Source organism: Lagenorhynchus albirostris, chromosome 6 (assembly GCF_949774975.1).
Source record: "Lagenorhynchus albirostris chromosome 6, mLagAlb1.1, whole genome shotgun sequence".
NCBI classification, from domain to species: Eukaryota; Metazoa; Chordata; class Mammalia; order Artiodactyla; family Delphinidae; genus Lagenorhynchus; species Lagenorhynchus albirostris.
The window spans coordinates 64122163-64143941 of record NC_083100.1 but is presented as its reverse complement, the minus strand read 5'-3'; the positions used below and the strand labels follow the sequence as shown (position 1 = coordinate 64143941).

Below are 21779 nucleotides of genomic sequence, written 5' to 3'. Positions count from 1 at the left end.
TGAGTTAGGAACAACCCTGCACAGTTGGTTCTATAGAATCTTCATCTTGCAGATTAGAAAACAGAGGCTGATGGAGTTTACACAATGTTTCCAAGGCTAATATATGACTAGGACTGAAATCCAAGTCTTTACATTTACACTCACCTGTCTCCAAAATCATCATACTCAAATTCCAGCACTTGGTGACTATTATTATAAATTTCCTGTGACATCCCTCACAAGTGACTGCCACAATCTGTGTATTATAACATAGAGAACCTTTTACCAAGAATACAGTGCTGCTTCTATCAAAACTGGATTTTGCTCCCTGATTTGAACCCAATTCAATTATTGGAGTCACTTTGGGTCTTAAAAAGCAATAAGGTAATAACCATCCTTTACCGAGTATCTGTTATGTTTTACTCACAAAGTCAGAGATGTTGCAGAAATTATTTCTAATATTATATTCATTATTTCTAATATATTAATCTATGTATATTGTACTATATTAATATTAGATTTCTAATATAACATATGTAGAAAGTGTTATATATAAAGTTGGAGCAGGAGAGAAAAGCCAGGTCCCCACTTGGTTTCATTTCCAGACTCCCAGGGCCTGTGATCTCCCCTTTCCCCACTCTCCGCAAGTCTCATTGGGTGCCTTTCCTCCCCCTTTGTTTCCTTCTTCACTGGCCCATCTCCACCTCTGCTCTCAGCTGAGACTCAGGCCTTGGCATGTTAATGGGCCATGATGAGAGTCTGGGAAAACAGTCCTCAGACGTGTAGGAGTGATGCTGAAAACTTGGCCTCTGTGCACTGGTGCTGAATTGAATCTCGGAGACAGGGTTTTCGGTGACGTACAATAGAGAAGAATATCTTTATTGCTTTGCCAGGCAAAGGGGGACACAGTGGGCTCGTGCCCTGAAGAACTGTGTGTCCCAGCCTGGGGGATTTGAGGAGGAGCTTTCTAGCAATGATTCAAGGGCAGGGTTGCTGATAAGGATCAGGGTGTGTGCAGGGCCTGCAGTCCTTTCATCTGGCCTCAGGTGGTCTTCTGATGCGTTTCTGTGGTTCCTGCAATCTGGCCTCAGGTGGTCTCTTGAACAGCTTCTCTGGTTCCTTTAATCCAGCCTTAGGTGGTCTCCTGATGAGCTTCTCGAGGTTAACAAACTGTGATCTTCGCTGGAATGAAGAATGCTAACATCTTCCATTTGTTGGGGGTTTTAGTTCTGTGAAGAGCTCAAGGTATTGTTATGTGTATCCCTTGAGGAGGAACCAGAACCCTGCCCCAAGGCTGCACTATTGTTTCTTGACTGCTCCTCCCTTGTCTCTGCATCCCCTCCCTTCCCTCATTAGCAACTCTTCCAATCCACCCTTCGGGACTCAGGGAAGGTCACGGAGGCTGGAGTTTATTCCCTACAAGTAAGAAATGGGAGGCCCACAGGGTCCTGCTTGGTTTCAGGAGGAAGGTGGGAGGATAGGACAGGAAATGTTGGAAAGAGGAGTCCTAGGAGGGGAAGTGTTCCAAAGAGAGGTATAAGTCCCCAGTAGGAGAGGGGAGAGTGGGGTGAGAGGTGATGGGCAGGGAGAGAGCGCAGTGGGGGTGAGGCAGCCATCATTCAGGTGAAAATATGGAGGAGGCAGGAGAAGGGGCTACAAGCACCCCAGAGTCTTTGGGGAGGAGAGGAAAAGGGAAAGGAATCTCCAGAGAGCACTGATGATCTTCCATGAAGGAGAAACTGTGCAGAAAGAGAAAAGGCAGCTTTTCCCAGCCCAGGGCTAACATTTGTGTGGGAGCCCTACTGTCAGACAACCCTATCACTCTCGCCAATCACCACCGGTGTCTGGAAGTCATGCCCCAGGGAAATGCCTTCAAGGACTCAGCAACAGTGAATTCTCTGGAGCCCTCCCTCCTTGAGCAGCCTCCTGAATTACGAGTCTCACTAAGGTCAGGCCTTTCTCACAGACCAGGGAGCAGGGGTCAGCAGTGGGCAGGCTGTTGGGCAAACATTCCATTGTCCAGATTTGGATGAGGAAAGACATTAAGCTGGAATGAGATGGAATAGGGATCAATTCATGCTTCAAAAACAGGAAAGCATTGGTCAGGGAGGAAAATCAAGGACGTGTGCGAGTTTTTCCAAGCCACCAGCAAAATGCTACCACAAATTCAATGAAGGAGTTTGTACATCCTTTTATTTCAAACTTGCCCATAATTTGAAACCATCAATATCGATATGGGTACGTTGTTCTACATATTTGAAGATGATGCTACCAGTGATGATTTTCCTGTGTGTGCATAAAATTGGCAGAAAAGAGTGGTGCATGTCTGGCAGTCTCCTATGTTGTATAAAGAATTGATTTCAAACTGTAGCTGTTTGAAAATAGATACTACTGAAACCAGGAGTTTGATGTAAAAATAAACAAGTGTTTCTTAATCTGTATTTTCACAAGCAATCGATTTAATCTCTTTGATTTTAAACTCACAAGTCAAAAGATCAGTCAGTTTGGTTAAAAACACATGCACAGTCCAACTGATTTATTGACTGAACTGTTCGCTTGAAGGAGCAGTGGTGCAATGGTAAGAAACGTGGCTTGGAAATCAGGTAGCCTGGGCTCTGGTTTGGGCTCCATTACACACCCCTTGTAAGAACCTGGGTGACCTCTGAGCCTCAGGACACTCGTACCTGCATCCTGGATTCTGGTGATCATCAAATAGGTAGAAATAATTTTATACCCTGGGAAGTTCTCTCCAAAATTCCGTCACTACTATCGATAACTGTCACATAACCCCAAAGCCAAGTATTCATCAATCCTTTGAAATGCTGATACTATATTTGATACACTTACTCATGGGAACTTTCCCATGTTTGACAACTTCTCTCCCTCTCCTGTCTGAATCATACTTCCTAACAGTGCCCTCTATTACCAATTTAATTCAGCACCCCTGAAGATAATAAGCCTAACTACTGCTTCAGTTAATAGAAATTCTTCTTTCAGTACCTGAAACAGGTACTGTTTCTGCTTTCAGTACCTGAAACAGGTACTGTCATCTGCTATGACATCTGTTTAAAACCCATGGAGAGGATTCAGTGTTCACAAGCAAATTGAGTAATTACTATGTAATTACACTATAAATTGTGCAGTCATTGATTTGCTCATCTTTTGGACATACTCACTATGACAGCCACCTGCGTTCTTCTAAGATGTGCAGATCTGTTCTTCACATGGTCAATATAAGGATTTGAGCTAAATACCTGTGGGTGAAAGATTAGAGTATTATCTCTAGAAAAGAGAAAGTGTTGGAGATGGAAGAAATGAAACTGTGGAAAGGAGATGTTAATAGAGTGAGAAAGAAGGAGGAGGGATATTTTGAAGGTGGATTTATCTAAGTACTTTCTCAGTCATTTCATAAAACCTGTGAAATTGCTAAGCCTTGCCGGCAGGAGAAAACACAAAAGGAAGAGAGATCAGAGATGTAGGATTTCACCCACTCCATGAAGAGCCCCTCACTAGTGATAAACTGTACCATATAGAGAGAGTAGAGGATTAATGACTTGAGATAGTATCTAGTAGTCCATGATAACCACCCAGCGTAACTAACGGTGGTTAAAAACTGAGACCTAACACTTGCTAAATGGTTACAAAACATAGACCTTTGGTGCTTCCTCTAAATCCACTTTTTAAAAGCCAATCAACAAATATTTATCATCCACATGTTATATGGAGTATGTACATTCTTGAAACAGCCTGGAATATAAATAAATAAAGCAGCAGCATGGCATGGTGGAAGAAAGGCTAGCTTTAGATCCTTCCTGACTTGAGTTTGAATCCTGGCTCTCCTAAACAGCTGTTGGGTTGGGCCATATGAAACTGCTGAGGATCAACCTTTCGTAAGCTACATACGTGGCAATTTTGTATGATTCGACCAAAAGGAATTGGAAATGCCTCTTAAATCTTTGAGAATTAGAAAAAATGTTTATAAAATGTTCATAATAAATGTTTGTATAAATGTTTAGAAGTTGTTCATGGTGGAAGGGATGTAGAAATATCCTACCCTTGGTCCCCATCATAAACAACATCATTCCTGTACAGTGGAAATAAGACAAGACAAGGTTGTGAAAGTCAAAGCTGTGAAAGCCTCCCTTTTGACCACTGTATATTTAAAAGTACAAGTCTCGATAAATATTTAATGAAAGAAATTTTATTAAAATGAGAGGACTCATTTGTTAAAACAAAGGCATTTGCCACTGTACAAGCATGCAAATATATATATCCAGTCTCTGAAACCAAAATTCTATGCCAAATGCCCACCTTCAACAAGCAGCCTATTAAAATCAGTTACTCTGCAATTCTGTTAACATCAAAGGGTTCAATTTTAACAGGACTGCACTTTCTGAACATGTACATTTCTCCACAATTTTCAGAAGGTAAGTCCCATTTAAGGATGGGATGCAATTTTACAGAATACAGTATTATAAAAAAAAATGCACACCGAACAACCAGTTACGTTGATGACGGTTCCTGTTCCTTTCCTTTGGGTGGAGGGAGCAGCGGCCCTCAGCAGCATGGGGCCGCACATCAGAAGCAGCGGCAGGGGAAGAGCTAGCACCATCAGTCAGTTTGCTAAGTAGAGACAAGAAGCAAGTTCAATGGAGCAGAAAGGTCCCTGCCTCTGTGGAACTGATGGAGAGAAGGAATGTGATTGGTTTCCTAAAGGGCAGGCAGAGGGGTGATGGGTAATTTTACCTCCCCTCTCTGAACATGCCTGTCTATCAGAGATGAATCAACACCTTAGATTACACATTATGCAAATGACAGTGGCAGTTTGGCACCTAATGGTCTCCTGCCAGAGTTTAGATTCATTCCCACTGTTGTCTGTGAAAAGTGAAAATAAACATGTTCCCCCTTCCCCTCCCTGGCTTCCTTGTCCTTGAAATACAGCTTCCTCCTAGCCCGCGGCTCAGAGGCTGTGTCTCCTTGCAGAGGTTATGAGCTCAAAAGTCCCAGACTAGGAAATTAACTTAACAAAAACAAAAATAGAAGCACCAGTGACTCTTGGACATCATACAGTGAAGTTCTCAAGGAAATTCAGTTCCTTAAGCTAAATTCAGAAAGATCCTGAAAGTGTTTCAATGCCAATGAGTCAGAAAAAAAACACTATCCAAAGAGAGCTACTTCCTGATTTGCTCATTGAAAACTAATTCTGGGCAGCCATGGAACAACTGTGTGTGGTGTAAACTCTTCCCCCCAAATTGAAAAGGGCATGTCTTAATCTGGGGAAAGAAGAGCCAGAAGGTACTGATCTACCCTCACATAAGTACTCTAAAAGAGAATTGATTTGGGGCTTCCCTGGTGGCGCAGTGGTTGAGACTCCGCCTGCCGATGCAGGGGACGCGGGTTCGTGCCCCGGTCCGGGAAGATCCCACATGCCGCGGAGCAGCTGGGCCCGTGAGCCATGGCCGCTGAGCCTGCGCGTCCGGAGCCTGTGCTCCGCAACGGGAGAGGCCGCAACAGTGAGAGGCCCGCGTACGGCAAAAAAAAAAAAAGAGAGAGAGAGAGAATTGATTTGACTATCCCCCACCAAGTCTCAGGGTAGAACTGGAAGATAGACACTGAAATTATAGGAATAGCTAGTCTGTACATGAAATATGACATCTTTAAGTGAACATGATCAGATTCTAGTACAAATTCCCAAGGGATTCTGGAAACTTTTCCTGTACCTCCTCAGATACATTCATATCTAAGATGTGATTTATCCCTGAGGTAGATGATTGTCCTAAAGCACCTTTTAAGACTATTTCCAACATTGAAATTTGGACTGTAAGGATGAAATCAGAATTTTTAACAAAACAAGCTCAACGTTGAACTTCTGTATCCGTGAAGAGTTGAACTCTTGTGGAGTGGATTATTAACTAAAAAGAGAACTTTGCTGGACAGAATAGGGTGTGCTGGTCGCCATTTCAAAAACAGTCTCTAACACAGGTAAGAACTATTAAAAAAAAAAAAGAGAGAGAATGAGTTCAGGGCAATGGTGTTCTTGTGGGTCATAGGATCATTATACCTACTCAGACTAAAAGGAGACTCCATTTTGTTTAATGAAGATGTAGTGGGTGTAACAGTCTTCCATATAAACACTGGTACCCACGGTGGAAAACTTAAGCTTTAAGTCAATAAATAGATACCACTCAAATGGAGCCTAGATTTTTCTTTACAGAGAGTCAGCCCTGTCTGAACAATGATCTTCTCAGTGAGCATCCTTTGTTAGTGCACAAGGTGGGAAGATAAAGAAAGACTGACTTACCCTGGCTTGTCCATCCTTGAAAGGCACCATGTGGCCCCTTTTCCAGAAGATGACAAGGCTCTTAAAAGAATCAGAGACCCGAGTTCCAGCTTTAGATACCACCGGTTCTTTTACTTATGTCACAGATGGTTCACGTCTCTACAGACTTTCTCCCCGTAAAATGAAGCGACTAAATGTTGAAATCCTTTTTATGCAAGAAACTCCACTGCTGCCTTACATTCTGTCATTCATTCACCGAGAATGACAACGTGATAAATACAGTTGACCCTTGAGCAACACAGGTTTGAACTGCACAGGTCCACTCTTACATGTGGGTATTTTTCAATAAATATAGTGTATTTTCTACATGAAATGTGTGGAAGCGTTTGTGTTCAATTAGAGGTCATGATATGTGAAATCACAAGAACGAGGGTTTGAGTCCTGATTCTATCCAAACTGTTTATCGGTTCCTTTGTTTTGGAGGCAGAGCTAGCAGTACGTGGATTTGGATTTTGCCCGGGGGTCAGCACCCCTCACCCTTGAATTGTTCAAAGGTCAACTCTATACTTATGTGATACTCAGAACCTCCTTGAACAGCTTTTTAAAAAAGCTTTTCAAAAAAGCTACTCCAGAGCGATCTCCTCTGTCCAGTGTTAGAACACAATATGGATCAGCGCAAGGTCTTCACCCTTAAGACAAGGTCGGCTTTTGTAGTTCATTCGCATCTGACATTTGATCGTTGTAAGCCACATTGGTGTCTGAATGGAGACCAAAAATTGGAGATAGTGTCTTTCTATGCCTTTAGGGTAAGAAACACAATGATGGGATTAAACTTCCAGTTTGGCAAATTCCCCGGAGACCCTGAGATTCTATGGCTACTCTTTCACATTCTCCAATTAGCAAATCTGGCCACAGTGGCACTGCCACACTCGCTGAGCCGCTTCTGCAAATGTACAAATAAAATGTATCAGGCATCTAATGAGGACCAAAGGCCCGTTCCAGCCTCCCCCTTTTCCTAATAGTGGGTGAGAAGCTACATCAGGCTTGATTTTTAGCCAGTAGCCACTGAAGCCCCGTTCCGAATTAGGAAAGTAAAATGCCCCGACAAAGACACAAGAAATCCAAATGTCTACAGTAGTACAGATCTTGAGATTCTGTATTTGCTGCCAAGAGAATATCTCAGGGAGAAGGAAAAATACAGGAAACCACAGGAAATAAGGACGAAAGGCTAATGTATTTAAGTAATTTTCCCTACCCTAACGTTTCCTTTAAATATAACTGTCTTTTGTTGGGGGGGGGGGGGTTGGCTTGTTTTTGCTTAATTAAACACCAGAAACCAGGCTTCCCTGGTGGCGCAGTGGTTGAGAGTCCGCCTGCCAATGCAGGGGACACGGGTTCGAGCCCTGGTCCGGGAGGATCCCACATGCTGCAGAGCAACTGAGCCCGTGCGCCACAACTACTGAGCCCGCGCACCTAGAGCCCGTGCTCTACAATAAGAGGAGCCACCACGATGAAAGCCCACGCACCGCAACAAAGAGTAGCTCCTGCTCGCCGCAACCAGAGAAGAGCCCGCACGCAGCAATGAAGACCCAACACAGCCAAAAATAAAATAAATAAAATAAAATAATTAAACACCAGAAACTATTACCTTGATTTGGTCTAGGTTTTTAAACACTTGAATAGAATGTGGTTTGGTGTACATATTAAAGAAGCTGAAAAAAAACCCAAATGAATTAAAATGTATTCCCTGTACTAGGCTATATAAAGATATATGATATTTCAAAAGTTATTTTGTACAGAAAATAGCAGGGACTTGTTTTCTCACACCTTCTGTAAGACAGTAAAACCCAATCGTTAAAACAAAACAAAAACACTTGAGGTTTCTTCAGTTCTTTGGATTTAAGCTCAGGTTGAAAGCACCAGAGGGAAGCAGCGACCACAGCATTTCAGTAACTCATGCTGATGCCCTGCAAGTAAAATTCCACTGCCCGTGCCATGTGGCTCCACTAAGTCTCCCCTATATCCATCTACACTGAGCAATGCATCTCCACATCTCATACGTACTTGTATACCATTTATTTCATCACTTACAGGACTATATTGAAATAAACTGCAGGTGACTACTCTCTAGACTTCAACTCCTTAGAGGAAAGTATCTTAATCAACTTTTTACCCCCAGGAACAAGCACAGCACTCACACATAGTAGAGACAATTAATAATAGCATCCTTATTGATAATAAGTTGTATTAAAATATTTAAATATATTTATAATTTTCTTTCAATATTAAAACTAACCATAATAGTATTTATTAAGCATCTCTGTGTGCAAGATGGATATTGAGTGCTTTCCTGATATTTATTTCATTTAATTTTCATGAATCTGAAATAGACACACTTTTCCTGTATTCCAGCTGAGGAGATGATTGCAGACCGGTGATACAGCTAGTAAATGGCAGAATTTGAACTCAGGTTATCTCAATATACTGTCTATAGTTTTAACACTTCACAATACCGCCTCCTGGTACAAATCCCTTAACAAATGTTTTTCAAAATTACTGACAAAATCCAAAATCCTGGGAATTAAATACTAAAAGTTTGTAGCTGCAAATTTTCATAAACATTTGACTTGTAGAGAGAGCCAAGATAGTTCCAGTCCAATTTGACCTCCTTTGTATGGAAGACTACTTCAAGGTGCTTCACAGTTAAGGAAACAAGGATGAGAGGCAATCAAGGTCTCATCCTAAAATAACATGCATGGAGTAAGAGTTCCATTTAGACCAGCGAAATCCAGCCCACCAGCCTCCCTCACGTCATGCCTGTCAACGCCAGGAAGAACTTCTGTGGTCAGTCTACAGATATGAATTCTCAGCACTTGACGCTCATTACTGGAGTTGGCTCATTGAAGAGACTACTGGGCTATGATGTTATCGGCCTTTTCATAACTGTTCCTATGGTGCTGAAGGAATTATCTTTGATGTAAGTGATGTGGGCATTCATTCCAGGTCAAGCTCTGAGATAAATAGCCTGGAAGACTTCAAACAAAACAGGGAACTGTCTCATGCTGCCATCCTAAAGATCCTCACATCCCATACTGTCCACATCCCAGGAGCCAGAAGGGTTAACTTAGTGCCCTTCTGTGGATTTGACCCATAAGTTGCTTGCATTGTCCCTCTGAAGTATTAGTGGCCTGGGAATAAGTTGTAGCTGCAGATTGAATGAGTCGGGCTGGGGCCTTATCACCGTCTGTAGCACCATGAGTATAATTTCAGGGACTCCAGGTGGCAGGTCATTGTCAGTGCCTTTGTTCTCTGATACAGCAACTGAGTCGTGAAGTTTCTAGGACAAGGCTTTATAGAACCGAGAACACTGTCATCTGTTCTGATATTCACATCACTGAAATCTCTGAGAATGCTAACAGAGTAAACTTGGGAAGAGCAGGAAGCCTGTTAAGACTAAACATCCAACAGTGGAAGAATGATTACATAAGTGAAATATGGCAGTGATTGAAAATGAAGTGGCGTGAGAGTAGCTAATAGCATGCAAAAGTGTTGATCCTGCTTGCTAAGTGGAAAAAAAGCATATTAAAATGTCCACACCGGGCTTCCCTGGTGGCGCAGTGGTTGAGAGTCCGCCTGCCGATGCAGGGGACACGGGTTCGTGCCCCGGTCCGGGAAGATCCTACATGCCGCGGAGCGGCTGGGCCCGTGAGCCATGGCTGCTGAGCCTGCGTGTCTGGAGCCCGTGCTCCGCAACGGGAGAGGGCACAACAGTGAGAGGCCCGCGTACTGCAAAAAAAAAAAAAAAAAAAAGTCCACACAACGTGTTCCTATATTTATAAATGAAAATATCTAAAATGCAAATAAAAGATCTACATCTACTTGTCAACAGTGCTCATATCTGCTTGATAGGATTATGGGTGATTTTTATTTTCTTCTTTTTGTTTATTTTGATCCTCTGCATTTTCTGTCTTGAGTATGCATCCTTTGTGTACTACTAAAACAAAAGCCTTCTCCAAAGCAAGAGGGCCTTAAAATACACTGTTAGAAAGAGAAAAGTTAAGAAAATTAAGAGTAATAAGGCACTAGGCTAACAAGAAGTTTTTTAAAATAGATACTCTAATAGGATTATATGTTCACCCCATGAAGTAGCCAAAGGGCTGTGACCAGTCTGCCTTTTTTTAGACCTTTTTTTTTAAGCAACAAGAGATACTATAACAAAAAAGTGGTGATAGTCATTCATAATTCCAAAAGGGAAGTTATGGAGCATCTAAACTGTCCAATAGGCCACAGCATCCCAGACTGTGTTCCCGAGAAGCTCCTGGTAATAACAGAATTCAGTGAGCCTTGTTATATCTGTGTATTGAGATTCCCAAAGGAAAGGATCATAGTAAAGGCTCTGAGCCATCCTGCGGTGAGTAAATCTGAAGAATCTCATTTAACCCAGTGTTCCCACCCTTCAGCATCTCACAACTCAAAATAATAAGGATGCTGGAATCACTCTGCCTATAAGACAGCACTTTGAAAAACCTCCTCCTTCCTCTTAGAAGAATATGTTACTCCTATTGGGAATTTATATTTGCTTGTTAGCTCGCTGACCCAAGTGGAAAATAAATAATAATCTTGATTTCTGACAACTGCCACAGAAACCATGCCCTAGAGCTCCCCAGAGACCCAGAAGCATGAACACTTCTCTACTAGTTTTCTGGGACTGACCTATGCCCAGGGAACCACGGAGCCCATGATTGCTGTTGCATGTGCTTCATGCCTTGAAAACTTTCCAGTTATTAGAGGGCTATTCTTCACCCCATTCCTATTACCCAGGATGCAAATTGTCCTCTTGAATCTGGCAACATATGGTTTCTATAAAGAATTTGCAAGCATATTAAAATCAACCTAACAATAGCTCTGAAGATAATTTTTTGGAAGGGCAATTTTGGCAGTGAAATGTCAGCTCCAAACTTTTCAATGAATGTATTCTTATCAGTAGTTTGGATGTGACATGAGGTGAAGCATCTTGTTAGGGGATTTCATAGAAGAACACAGCACGGAAGCTGGTGCAAATAATGACTGTGGCTATGGTAACCCAAGGTGAAAAGCACTATTTGCATCACTTTATCACTCCTTAGAGATCCAGGTTACACATATTACCGCTGTAACTGGACAAGATGGATGTGATCACAAGTGACGCACCACAACAGCAAGCCAGATAATTTATTAAAAATCGGTTCAGAAAGACATTCAGGAAATAATAAGTCAAGGATGTGACAGTTGACAACTCGTGAAAAACTTTGAAAAATATTCACCCAGAAAAGCTGCAAATTCTGTGTTTCCTGAATTTCTCTTCTTATTAATGCTGAGTTACTGTGTGTATGTGTGTTTTATTGTCACCTACGGAAACTTTATCTTTCATCCAGAAAATGTATTTTTAATCTAGAATCATTATAACTAAGTCACGAATTCAGGAATTAAATCAGAGGCAAAAATTTGCCTTGAATAGCATTGTGAAAAGGGCCCGGCATAGGAAAAGTTATACACCCAGACTACAAAAAGCACCTTCTGGTGTATCTTTCCAGCACATCACATAAATACTTGTTGTAGAATATGGCCCACTTATCTATGATATCTCAGCAAAGGGCTCTTGTTGATGCTACTGTTGGATGATGGATTGCTGTTTATGGCTATCTAGAAGCCATTTACTCAGCAATTATTTATTTATTAACTACAGTATTTCTCGCACTATGCTATTAGGCTTAGACATAGTGATAAAGATAGACGTAATAATGAGAGTAATAAAATAGTGATAAAGCCAGATAAAATCTTTGCCCTTACAGAAGTTACAGTTTATCAAAGAGATGCAGTTAAAAAGTAGTTGAGGAGGGGCTTCTCTGGTGGCGCAGTGGTTGAGAGTCCGCCTGCTGATGCAGGGGACACGGGTTTGTGCCCCGGTCTGGGAGGATCCCACGTGCCGCGGAGCGGCTGGGCCCGTGGAGCCGTGGCCGATGGGCCTGTGCGTCCGGAGCCTGTGCTCCGCAACGGGAGAGGCCACCACAGTGAGAGGCCCGCGTACCGCAAAAAAAAAAAAAAAAAAAAAGCAGTTGAGGAAACTAGCCTATGGATTGAGGGGTTTTTCCATATGACATAAAGAAACAGTCAACCTAAAATACAATCAATGGTAAAGTTATGAAAGTATATTGAAGATGAAGAAATGATAAAAGGTATGGTGGAGAAGAAATATACTCATGATCAAGGACTCCCTCTGCATTCTTAATTTTAACTACACTCTGTCATGAATCCAAGAAGTTGCTATACTGGACAGCTCCCAAGTCTCCAAATAAATCAAACAATTTAACACCTTTGTTTCTTTGCAAGTATTTTCATTTTATCATTGAATGTCTCTCCCCGACAACCAATTTTTCTCCTATTGAGATTTCATTTAAAAAAAATTCTTAATCTAAGTCGTGTTTTCTCTTCCGTGAATTTAACCCAGTCATCCTCATCAATAATAAACTGTTTCAGTTATAGTGGCATAACTAATTATTTCTTATTTCTTCTAGATTATAGTTACTGTAACTATAAGCTCCTTTAAAGTAGGGGATTTTCATTTCAGTTTGTATATTTAATGTAACATTTATAAATTTTAATCATGGGATTGTCAAATATAATGAGTAAATACGTGCAAATAAAACTACAATGGTCCTTTTGAGGACCAAAAAAAAAGAACAGAGAATAAGTTGTCAGCATGTCTCCAGGCTCAAGAGTGGGTACATGTACGATGCCATGTATATTTATATAAGTAAAATTAACACATTACAAAGAACCAAATGAATTTTCAGCAATTTTTGAGAGTGTATTTTTGGAGTCCTGTTTTTAAATGAAGGCTGTGTGGTTTTCAGTGAATTCATCTTGGAGAAAGGGGCACAACAGTTCCCCGAAAGAAATAATCAGTTGTCATACAGGGTATTTTGCCCTAAGCAAGATCACAACAAATGGGCCAAGTGACATCTAGTCCAAAGACATATGCTATACATTCTTAGATAGCACGGAGAGAGAATAATAGAGTTTTCAAATATAATCCTTAATTCAAAAGGCTGCATCTCACATGGGCAATACTATGCAGCATTTTCCAAGGTGAGTATAGCAGGAACTTATTTATTTATTTTGTGGTGGTTGGTAGTTCTCTCCAGCAAAGCTTAAGTGGCCAGCAATTAATAATAACAAAAATTAAAATTTCTATGCCATTTTATTTTATTTCTTAAAACATCTTATTCAATTATTTATTTATTTATTTATTTATGGCTGCATTGGGTCTTCATTGCTGCGCGCGGGCTTTCTCTAGTTGTGGCGAGCAGGGGCTACTCTTCGTTGAGGTGAGCGGGCTTCTCATTGCGGTGGCTTCTCTTGTTGCAGAGCACGGGCTCTAGGGCACATGGGCTTCAGTAATTGTGGCACGCGGGCTCAGTAGTTGTGGCTCATGGGCTTAGTTGCTCCGCGGCATGTGGGATCTTCCTGGACCAGGGATCGAACCCGTGTCCCCTGCATTGGCAGGCAGATTCTTAACCACTGCACCACCAGGGAAGCCCCTATGTGCCATTTTAAAGCTTACCATGTACCTCACAACCAGCCTAAAAAGTAGATTACCATCTCATCTTATCCTTAAAGAAGTAGAATGGTGTATGCTTGGGGTTCTTAGTTACAAACAATAGTATCCACTCTCCCAGGTTGAGAAAGGAACTTGTCAAAGGGTATTAGGTAGTTCATGGAATCTCTGGGATGGCAAGACCCAGGTTTGGTTACTAACCAGCCAGACAGCAGCGTCATGAACAATACAGCCTAAACAGTGCCTGACAATTATTTGGAGCTCTTTTAGAGGATGCCTCATTGCTTCCACTGCCTCTATTCACCCCTACGATGTTCACATTTGGAGGCTGGAAATTTCATCACAGCAGTTCCAGAAGAACCAGATACCTTTGGCACTCCATGTGCTCTCCAGTCAATCCAAATAAGCAGAAAGCCGCTGCCACCTTCCGTTGCTCACTCCTGCATCTTTTTCTTGCCCAGAGGCTTCTGATTGGTGGAAATTAGGTCATATGCCTTTATCCTAGTTGTAAAGGGACCTGGGAAATTTAGTCTGGACTTCAGCTTCTTTTACAACTGGCCTATTTCCTGGAAGAAAAGCTAAAGGGGGATTAGAATAGGAAATCAGTTAGCTAATCTACCGAATTTGCTGTAAGTGGAGAATTTACTTGATTACAGACACATAGCTAGTAAGTGACAGAGCCTCAGATGCCAAGTCTTACAGTCTCCACAAGATAAAAATGAGTGCTTCATTATGGCAGGGATGAGTAGCTCATCTGGCCTTCAGAGCTTAATTAAAATATCCCTTAAGAGCAACTGTTCCTTTTGACATAGAATTGCATGTGCTCCAAGCATCATTATTGGTTTGGTTTTCTACATATCTAAATATGGTGAAGGGAGTAGCCTTGTAAATGGGGATGAGTCCTTCATCCTTTCTCCAGTTCTCATTTAAAAATGATAACTACACATCTACGTTATGTAACTAAGGATCTCAGGGCCAGAAAGACCCTTAAAGCCACGGTAATATTTGCAGCAGCTGTGAGTCAGTTTTCCCTATTTCTCACATTACTCCATGGATAATTGTTTATTAAAGGAAATAAGAAACACACACTTTTAAAATCTGACTACCATGTAAAAAGTGAAATGCTGAATATACTGTGTGGACCCACACATTACAGTTTAACAGACTTGTGTTTAAATCCAGGTTTAATCACTCACTAGCTATAAGATGCTGGTGGAGCAAGTTGCTTAATCTCTTTGGGTCTGTTTCCTCTTCTGTAAAATGGGAACAAGGATGCCTATTTCTTATAATTGTTAGCAAGATTTTATGTAAACTATAGAGAACATCACAGATGTGAGTAGAGGCAGGGAAAGCAATGGTGTGTCTTCTAAGTATGTAAACTGTATGAACAAATATTATTTGTTAAAGCACTTTACATAGTCCTAGCAAATAGTAAGCAATGATTAAATAGAAACTACTATTTAAAATATTATTTCAAAATAATTATGATTTAAAAAATCTTAATAATGGTGTGCCATGATAATCTACCCAGTCATGAAAATGGTTACAGTTTTGACTGAAGAAATATAATGTAGAATGGCAAGTGAGATTTTTTTCCAAGACTAGTTCCTTTCACAACTGACCTGTTTCCAATTATACTTAAAGACCTTTCCTAAATTCTACTTTTGCAAAACTTTAAAACTGTCTGATGGGTTTTCAAATTATATAATCAGGGAAAAGGAAAGCAAATAGCTTGAAATCTCTTAGAAAAGTCACCTGTACTATCTGTCTGTGACTTACTGAAAAATGACTGTTAAAATGCAGTCCTTAAACAAAAAATAGCCTCAGAATTTCATCTCTAATGGGCCAAGTAAAAACACGCTCTGAATAGGACTTTACAACATTTTCACGGTTTCAGAAACAGCCTGACATCTCAAATATAATGAAAAGTAAAACCTCTCATATATGTAGGTGAACAGAAAGCACAGAATCATTTTTTACTTTCTGTTGTCATTAATAAAACCTGCCCTATATGTCTGTTGAGTTTGTCTGTGATGCAGACTTCCCTGTTTAAGAAATTGGACTCGGACACGTGTTCTGAAATATATTGTCTACAAGGGAAAAAGAAAGCAAAAAGCAGGAGGAAGGCAAATGTCTCCCTGCTTTGGTACAAGTTGACATTTATACCCTGTCTGAGAGAGAGAACAGGGTGCTGAAAATGGGAAGAGATGTAAAGTTTCTTGGTCTCTCTTCCATCTTTCCAGTGAACGCTGTTGGAAAGTTGACAGCGGAAGCCTTTTCTCAAAAGAATGAGCTCCCCGTGCTGATGAGACTGGAACGAGGGCCGAGTACTGGTTTGGAGAGTGTAAAGAGCAGGCAGAGGAGGGATGAAGAGAAGAGAACACAGAGGACCGTGAAAAAGATGAGCAGAGAAACGTGAGTAGGAAGGAATCCTAGGTAAGAGTTGAAAGAAGAGAGGGACCAAGTGTATCAAAAGCAGCTGAGAGCAGGGAGGGCATCACGTAGCATGCTGATAAATTGCAAGTTAAGTAGGTGAGGAAATGAAGAAAAGCAGGAAAGAGCACTCATTTAGAGGCTCCGGTTATGAAATGAAGGAGAAAAATACCATGCTAATTGAATGTGAGGCCAGGGTCAGGAGAAGGGTTTGTTGTTACTCCTGTCATTTTTCTAAGCAAGGGCAGATAAGCCCTTCTAAAGACAAAAGAGGAGCCAGTGGGAATAGAGAGGCTGCAAACACCGAATCTAGAAGAGACCTTCACTGAGGGGGTTGAGAGTACATGGACCAGTGGCAGAATTTCTGATCAGTGAGGATGAATGCAATTTTTAAACCAAGAGAGATTTGGCGGGGGCGTGGCGTGGCGATGGCAGTACATTTCCAAAGAGACTTCATGGCAGAGCTACAACTAGAATCTTTTCCTGTCTACTGTCAATCCTGGGCTTTGTCCGGAAGACAAACTGTCTCAGTCTCTTTGATGATGAGACCTTACCCTACAATATTTAAAGGCACAGGAGTAAGAAGAAAGATTACAGGCAACAGTGGGGGATTAATGAAGTGGGGAGAGTAAATGGAGAAATGACACACAAGTGAGAACCGAACCCAAAGCCCATGGGAGAGATTGATATTGTAATCCCTGCCCGTGGAATCCAATCTAGAGGAGTCCAGTGTAGCCTCAAACAGATTCAAGAGCTATGTAAGGTTGATTGTGGTGAAGAGTTCAAGGCGGCAGTAGAATGAAAATTGGCAGGCTGGGTGTCTAACCATTGGAGAAATTAGAATCTTTAGCAAAAAGGAAGTTGTAAACAGAAGGGAATGTGTAGAAATAGAAATCCCAGGCACAGGGCTTCCCTGGTGGCGCAGTGGTTGAGAGTCCACCTGCCGATGCAGGGGACATGGGTTCATGCCGCGGTCCAGGAGGATCCCACATGCCGCGGAGCGCCTGGGCCCGTGAGCCATGACCGCTGAGCCTGCGTGCCCAGAGCCTGTGCTCCGCAACAGGAGAGGCCACAACAGTGAGAGCCCCGCGTACTACAAAAAAAAAAAAAACAAAAAACAAATCCCAGGCACAAAGTAGTGTCTGATGAGGATGAAGCTGAGCAAGTGTTTGGTCAACAACTTGTGGGGAGCAAGGCTGGGGAAGAACCAATGCAGTTGACTGAGAATGAGAATGAAACAAACAGCAGCATTTCCATCTGATGGACCAGTAGGTACTAATTTAAGAAAATTATGTACAAAACCAGAGATTTCAGAAACAAAAGGGCATGGTTAAAAAGCTACTCTGACAAACAAAACCATCATTGTCACCCAGGCATTCCTTTGGGTGCATTTCTAGAACAATTCATAAAGCCAATTCTAATGGTGAAAACTAGTAAGTCTCTTAGTTAAGTGTTGGCATGGTGAGATACTTCGTAATAGTACATTTCTGATAGATTCTATTAAAAACCTTGACAATCCTACGAAGAAAAAACATCATGAATCTTGTATTGGCTTTGTCTTAAGCATCTGTAAAAGAATCATGGCGTAGCCATTTCAGGCTGTCTTGGTGTACATAGAATGTTAATTATGGCTATGTAAATGCTACTCAAAGGGCTATTTAAATCTGGTAGATTTTTCATATTCTTAAGTCCTATTTGAGAAGAGTTAATTCTACATCACATCAGTGCTCATAATAATACTCATAATGACGTTTCCTCTAACTTGCATAAACCCCCCATTTTTTTGGCCAAAGTGCAAGACCTTTTTAATATAGACAATATAAAATGACCTTGAAATTTCTTATGCAAACATTCAACTGGAAATACTAAGCTTTTTGGAGCAACAGACAAGTAAGAAAACTGCTTTTGTACTACATACTCAAGATGCATTGACAGATCATTGCTCAGGATACATTTTATAGGTGATCCTCTCAGGATTTGTCTTTATCATGTTTATATTAACAATGATAATACTTCTAATTCATGTCACAGTGTTCAGCTTACAAATTACTTTCAAATAATTTTTGAAATTTGATCCTTACACTCACCCTGCAAAGTATGTCCAGATGTTACCATTCTCATTTGATAGATGAGGAAACAAGGCAGAGAGAGGCACTGAGTTCAGAACCAATGACTAAAATCAGGAAGTTGAATCCAGTTCTCCCAGTGCCATAAGATTGACTGCCTACAGAATAATTTCCATTGAGGGCATCTACATGAAATTACTTTTGGCTATTACGTATTCCAATTAAGTGATATTGTATAAAGGGGCATTCAAATTAGAAAAGGGGGAAAAAAGAAAATAAAAATTGCAAATTCTCATCCCTATGTTATCAGTTGCTAAATGGTACTTACATCGTTCTTTGAAATTTGACCTAAAATAATATTATCTCTCTGTGGTGAGCTGTCTAAGAAATAGCTCTCCTTAGACTTTGTAAATTTCAGACAGTAATACACTAACATCTTTCTGGTTTCTAAAAATACCCATTTTTAATCAGTTTTCCCCCCAAATAATGGGCCAAGTGAAAACTCTTTTTGGTATCACATGGCTCATCATTTTTAAATTCTCCCAGCTGCTGTTTATATTAGCAGGATGTCTTTCCTCCCATGCTCTTCCAAATCTGTAATGAAACATCCTGGCATTTCCTTTCCCAGTAGAGAAGCCCTTATCCAAGGCCCGACCACATTACCAGGTTCCCAAGCTCCTATGATTGAACAAGTGATTGCTCTGCCCATATTTAAAAACATGCCTCATATAAGGCAGTCAAGACACAATATCGGGCTTCCCTGGTGGCGCAGTGGTTGAGAGTCCGCCTGCCGATGCAGGGGACACGCGTTCGTGCCCCGGTCCGGGAAAAAGACACAATATCCATCGCTGGAAAGGAAGCCAAGGATTTATTTAAAATAATGAGATATCCTCATTTTCATTTTTTCCTGAGAGGATTGTAGCAATGTTTAAAAATTCCCTGAATTCTAGAACTAGGGCAACACATTGATTTGAAGAAAGCTATAATCTTCCCTTCTAATTCGAAGTGCTCTTTTTCTGCAGTGAAATAGAATGTAGCTTTCAGAATAGCAGGAGCCCTAAGCCCATACAAAGGCATCCTCATCCCAACCACTCCTCTTTCAAGCTGGCCCCATTCTTCTGAATGCAGGGATTTATAAAGGCCTTTTCAAGAAATTTCAAGGTATACTGAACTGAAGAAAGAAAGGTTCAAATAATTTCTTCCAGATTTGAGAAGGAAATGACTTCAACTGCCAAGTCATGACGAATATTACCTTTGGCTTTCTGCCGCTTCCTCGTTGCAAATGATCTGTTGGGTAAGTTCAATTATGGGGTCTCTTGGAAAGACTTCATAATTAATTTTTTTGAAAAAAACAGATTAGTTCTTTGTCTTTCTGAGGCAAAGGAGTCAGAACACTTAACTTCTACGAGCATTCAGGGATTTCGACTTCATGGGTATATGGTGCGTTCCATAGCCACAGAGGCCTTACTTCAAAGAAAGGCCAGCCCTCTGTGATTTGAAGAGATAATAAGTTAGCAAGCTGTATAATATAATGGTTTATGAAATCCTGCCTTCAAGGACCAGTGCTTTATTTCTTCCTCTCCTGTGCTTATTTAGAACATAATTATAAGAGCGAGAGGAAGGGAGCTAGTATGGCATCAGGATAACCATTCGCTAAATCAGTGCAGCTGACTAGACTCTCTGGCCTTCGGGGCTCGTTTATCAATTAGTTCTGCTGCAGCCTGAGTTCCTGGATTTCCCCACAGAATGAAGATTCTTTGATTTCACTGATTGACCAGCTCTGAGGAAAGCCATCTGAGATCAAAACATTTTTCAGAACGAATCTCTTTTACCCTACTCACTGCCACGATGTGTTGTACAGCCAGCTTCTCATTCATTTCAGGAACATTTCATAAGCACTAGTATTTAGTTAGTCCTTTCTCTCTCTCTTTCTGAATTTCTGTCTACTTTTCATTCCTCTCTTTTAACTGGTTAAAAATGGGCTTATTTTTTTCAACTGGTTTATGTTTCTACACCATGGTTTTAAAGTTACTATGTGGATTTTAATGTTAAGACCATTTCTTTAGTGCCATGTGGTCTCTGAATATTCAAAATTGGCTCTAATAGAAATAGAATAATAGAAATGCTGGTAATTAGAGCTGACCAGGAGAATTGTCCTTATTCTCTGGAAACCAAGTCAGTATTTCAAGAACTGTTGGCACCAACCTTTTGGAAAATTGGCCACATCCCTGACATAGCTTTCTCAACTAATTAGTGTTTTTAAGGGGGGGCCCAAAGGAAAGAGAAGTGGCAGGAACAAAGGACTGCTTAAATAAAATAAATAAACTGTCCCATATTCTTCACATGATCTTAAAAAATAATCTGAACTAGCTTTTTTTAATGTAAAAGCAAACCAAACTTTGTGTCCCGTTTCACACTTGTGTCTCATCCTCCTTTGAATGCTAGTTACAAATTGTTCATCCTTTCAAAGTTAATTTACCAAAACCCAAGGATTTACCTGCTTAAATCAAGAAAATAAAATGTGTGGAGGAGTGAAGTCTTGTCAAGCAAAGTATTTCATTTTGTTGCTACCCAGGAAAGTAGTTGATACAGGTGGAATTATGTCTCTCCGAAAAGATACACTGAAGTCCCAGCCCCAGTACCTCAGAATTTCTGTGACCTTATTTGGAAGTAGCGTTTTTAAATGAGGTCATTGGAGTGAGCCCTAATCTAATATGACTGGTGTCCTTATAAAAAAGGGGAAATTTCGACACAGAGACACATACAGGGAGAACGCCAAGGAAAGATGAAGGCAGAGATCTGGGTGATGTATCTACAAGCCGGGAGCACCAGAGATGGCCAGCAAACCCTCAGAAGCTAGGAGAGAGTCATGGGACAGATTTCTCCCTCAGAGTCCTCAGAAGAAGCCAACCCTGCCAACATCTGTTCAGACGTCCAGCCTTTAGGACTGTGAAGCAATGCATTTATGTCATTTAAGCTTCCACTCTGTGCTACTTTGTCATGGCAGCCGTAGCAAACTAAGACAGTAGACAACCTACCTATCTAGAAGCTGAGGGCATTTGCAGGAGTGGGCGGAATGGCCACAGCCGAGAAACATGAAGCCAAGAAAATCCAAAAAACGAGGGAGGGGCAGAGGTCAAAAACCAGAAGGATGCTCCTGAGGAAGCATTAATTCCAAAGATCCAAGCTGAGAAACATAAACTTAGTGAAGGACTCAAGGACTGAACCAGAACTAGCAAGACCTTCTGTTCTCAGATCCAGTGTCACCCGCTCAGAGAGACCAATTTACCTAAAGTAGTCCCTCCCCGTTCCACCTCTGTTCAGTCTCCATTCCATTGCTTCACTTTATTTACATCCCGGCACTTATCTCTACGTGAACATATTTTTGCATTCATTTATCATGTGTTTAATTTCTGCCTCCCTC

The 21779-nt window shown here is 41.1% G+C and overlaps 1 protein-coding gene across 10 annotated transcripts in view; it reads left to right on the top strand.

Moving 5' to 3' along the window:
• Window positions 1-21779, top strand: part of B3GALT1 (beta-1,3-galactosyltransferase 1) — a 112812-nt gene that overhangs the window by 79025 nt on the left and 12008 nt on the right. For 4 of the 10 annotated variants that reach the window (XR_009541161.1, XR_009541164.1, XR_009541162.1 and 1 more), the window contains one exon: window positions 1110-1265. The exons of 3 other annotated variants lie outside the window; for them this stretch is intronic. The gene's annotated coding sequence lies outside the window, so the exon portion shown is untranslated. Of the gene's footprint in view, window positions 1-1109; window positions 1266-16099; window positions 16272-21779 lie in introns of those variants that run through there. 3 more of the 10 variants (XM_060152722.1, XM_060152721.1, XM_060152719.1) reach the window with 1 other exon arrangement.